Raw genomic sequence first — 4,523 nt, forward strand, 5'->3', positions numbered from 1 at the left:
GAAAGAAAGATGGAGGAAAAGGGGAGAGAGGAAGGGAGGGAGGGAGAGAGAGAGAGAGAGAGGCAGGTTCCCCATGATTGTGTTCCTCATTGCCCCTGTAGGACTTGGGTGGGGGACAAGAAGAACTGATGTAAATATGCTTTTGCTACTTTGCTGTAATAAACTTGTAATAAACTTCTTTATCTCTGATCTGGGAATTGCATGTCTTATGCCAGCATCTGTGAAACAGTAACAGATTAACGTACTAGCATGAAAGAAGGGCAAAATCAAATGCATAATACTTATACGTAGTGGGGTGAAAGAATAAACAGTAACTGCTAGAAAGAGCCTTAGGAGAAAAAGTGTCCTTGGGTGTTGTCTTAGTCTGCTCAGGCTGCCATAACAAAATAGCACAGACTGAGTTGCTTAAACAACAAAAGTTTATTTTCTTACTGTGCTGGAGGCTGGGAATTCCAAGATCAAGGTGCTAGCGATTCAGTTCCTGGCAAGGACTTTCTTACCTGCTTGCAGATGGCCACCTTCTTGCTGCATACCCAGTGGTAGAGAGAGAGAGTGTGTTCTAGTCTCTATTCCTCTTATAAGAGCACTAACCCTATCAGATTAGGGCTTTATCCCTATGATCTCATTTAACCTTTATCACTTCCTCATAGGCCCTATCTCCAAATATAGTTACACTGTGGAGTTAGGACTTCAACATATAAATTTCAAGGGGATGTAAACATTTATTCCATAACTGGTGTCATCCAGGTTTCAGTTAAGGCTGGAGGCAAGAGAAACCTTTAAAAGAAATGCTGATAATATGAGGAAGTTGGCTAATAATGGAGAAGGAATTCTGAAGGGTGCGGTAGATGTTTTGGGAGGTGGTGGTGAAGGATGAGTCAAGGCCAAGGAGAAACCAGGAATTATGGGACTGAGTATGTGGCCAGGAGGGCCAACCTTCATGATCCACAGTTTCATAGGTGGGTGACAAAAATAGGCATGAGAAACACAAAAAATTTTTACTAAGTTGAAGTTATTAAAAGTCTTCACAAGGAATACTACACAGAAGTGAGTGAAAATAAATGAACCACTCTTACACACAACATGAAATCTCGCAGATGTAATGATGAGTAAAAGCCAGATACAAAACACTACATAGTGCATGTTATCATTTATATGAACTCCAAGAACAGGAAAAATTGGCTTACAGTGTTAGAAGTCAGGAGAGGACTTACCTCTAAGGGGCATGTATTGACTGGGAGGAGGTACCAGAGGCAGAATGTTGAAAATGGCTTGTATCTTAATCGAGGCTGTGGTTACATGGATATAGATGTGTGTAAAAATGTTTCAAGATGTACATGTGCAATTTACTGTGTTATGCTTAATTTAAAAAATAATAAAATTGGGCATTGGGTCAAATTGATCACCCATATGAAATGATCTTGCTAGCACAAATTGCCCATATACAGGCTGGCACGGAATAGGGGCCCCTTCATCCATCACTCTTGTTCAAATAAGAGGAGACTTCCGTCATAGGGACCCACACTAGGGTGTGCTGGAGTCAGCTTGCACAGGCTCTGGAGAACCTATTGTGCCCATATCTTCCCAATATGCTCGGTAATATCACATTGGTAGTTTGAAATCAGCCATGGGGGAAACACATACATCACAAAAATTGGCAAATGCTACAAATTGGGTTTACTTTTTGAGAGAAAGTTGTTAAACACTTACCATCATACCACTGGACCCTTACTGCCCCAGGCTTATGCAGGAAGCAACTGAAGATGAGGATAATTAGGTGATAATATTTCATTTTATTAAATATAATAATAATTAGGCAAAATATTGCCTACTCAAGTCTCTAGACCCAAATTGCTTTTCACCAAGTAGTAGTGCATTCCAGCGACCTAGCTCCAACTGGCCAAGTGGTTACTGAGGGTTAAGAGAGAGAGAGGCTTTGACACTCTATCCCAGGAGGCGACCTAGGTGACAGGGCAGAGCAGAGCTAGGTGACAGGTAGTAAGTGTGCTCAGCCCATCTATTTGTGGCACCCTGTGGGACCTCACATACCCAATCAGTCATGAGTTCCTGACCTCAACCTCCCAGACAAGTAATAATTCCACAAATATTTGTGTGCTAGGCATTGTTCTGAACACTATGGATACAGAAACAAAAATCTCCATCTGCCAGTGACAGCCCTTTTCTATTAAGACATATCTATTTTCTGTTTCTCTCTCCCCCCTTAATCTGCCTAAATTTAGGTCTTTATTATCTCTTACCTGAATTTTTCCTCCTCAACTCCAGGTCCTATTGGAAGATCTAAAAATAGGGGATCCTAAAACTTGTACAATGGAGGAAGGTGGCTTTTTAAGAAGAAAAATACATTATGAATACATTATAAAAAGTGTAAAAACATTATGAATACACAATCTAGAACTATGGGAGCACACTGCAAGGAGTCCCTGAAGGACCTTGAAAGGGGCCTGTGTGAGTGAGGGTCACTGAAGCATAAGCTTCCTGGGGTCCTCTCCCCACTTCACCCAGGACAAGGTGAGCAATGGCCCCCTCTCACTTGCCCCCTCCAATCTCCTCACTTCTACCCTACCCTGCTCCACTTCAGTGGTAATGGCTTCCAATCCAATTGATCCCACAGCACTCAGAAAAAGTTGATCTTGCCTGAGTAAAAATCATATATATATATACTTCAGATTTTCTGCCGCTGCCTGTGGGTAGCTAAGGGGAAGCCCTCCAGGGATGGTGTTGGGTTCTATTATAGCTTTAGGTTAGAAACCTGCAGGTCCTGGACCCTCTCCGAAAGTCAGAAGATGAACAAAGGGGCTGGCCTAGCATAGGTCTTACTGCATCGGGAAAAAGAGTTCCCTTCACATTCCTCAGTGGGGATTGAGACCAGTTGTCTTTAAGCTGGTTTGTGACTGGTGAGCTGGCCCAGAGATGGCAACTCTACTCTCTCGCACCTACTCTTGTGTTATTATTCAAGATTGAATAACTCAGCCTAGATGTGGATAATTGGATGGATCCTAAGCCAGGACTAACACCTGTAGTGCGGGTTTTTTTTCTCAAAAGGTTGAAGAGACCTCGGGAGTCAACAGGGAAGAAGGCTAAGAGCTGGGCATACCCACCAGGAATCCTCTGGCATGGCCCTAGCCATTTTCGTTTTCTTCAAGGAACTATGTGAACAGCCATATTTAGTACATACTTTTTTTTTTTTTTTTTAAATTCTTCCTATATTTTAATTTCCATCTGGGAACTTGACAGGAAGTGGATCTAAGTGCTGACCTGACACTCTGTGACCTCCAGGGTGCGCTATGGCCCAACACACAGTCTGGCCAAGGGAGCTTCTGCCTAATGCACCACTTCAGGTCTGTTTTCTATGGTGTTGCACCCCTTTTTGTAGAAAAAGAAAGAGGGGAAGGGACAGAAGAGTTCTGCCGATTTTGAAAACATTGTTTTAAGGCCCAGGCCTGCAGGAAAAATTCCAAGCTCCTCAGCGTGGCATCTTAGGCATGAGCACGATGCTCCAGGTACTAAAAGCTTTCACCTTGAAGTATGTACAGCAAACCCACCCACTGAGCTCTCCTAGTCTTACATATGCTGATCCTTCTGCCCAGGACTCCCTTTGCCCCATCTCAGGCTCAGGCTCTTCTGTGCTGGTCCCCATACTTGGACCTACATCTTTACCAGCCCAGGTCACTCTGGAGTGACACTGGGTGTTTCCAAGTCCCCCACTACCACACTGTGATGCCCATAAGGGCACAGCCCATGTTTTAGTCTTTGCTTATTCTGTAGCACTGAGCACATGACAATAGCCCTTCCTGTGGATGTGAACACAAATGTCCATGACAGGGAAGGGTGAGGTCAGAGGCTCTGGGCTGCTGGTCTGGGGTGAGCCTCTCTCTGGGGCAGAAAGGACTGGCATTCTCTGCGTGCTTGGATTCAGCTTCCTCTGTCTGTCACCACCACCCCTCTTGCTCTCTGTGACCACAGCCACAGACACCCCCAAATCCCTTTCTCAGAGAGAAGCTGCAGCAGTTTGAGATGAAAAATTTGCCAAAGGAACAAAGGTAAATAATACAAAAGAAAAACATGTGTAGAGTTCCAAGAAACAGACTTGCTGGATCTAAAGCAGAGATGCTTACCTCTGACCGCAAAAGCTGACCCAGAGGTTTGCTCATTGGCCTTCCACCTGCTGGGCCCAGTTGGTCCCTCATCACCCAGAGGCCTTGCCTTTTGGTTCAGGGGCTCTAATCCAGAAGCTGTTCTCTGGGGCTGCAGGTCCTGAGAAGCCTCAAACACCACCTGGTTGGTTTCTTTCTAGTCCATGTGGTTAAAATAGAATAGAAACCTGCAGGAGCTAGGAGCCTGTCCAGACTGGCCTGAGCTCAGTACCACTTTCCTGGGTTGAATGACTCCCTTTTTTGCACCAGGTTAACTTTGAGCACCTATCTCCCAAATCTACCTTGGAAAGAATCTTCTAGAACCATGAAGATCTGCAACACCAAACCCCCTCATCATGAAAATGAATA

Source organism: Pteropus vampyrus, unplaced genomic scaffold, assembly GCF_000151845.1.
Source record: "Pteropus vampyrus isolate Shadow unplaced genomic scaffold, Pvam_2.0 Scaffold7, whole genome shotgun sequence".
NCBI classification, from domain to species: domain Eukaryota; kingdom Metazoa; phylum Chordata; class Mammalia; order Chiroptera; family Pteropodidae; genus Pteropus; species Pteropus vampyrus.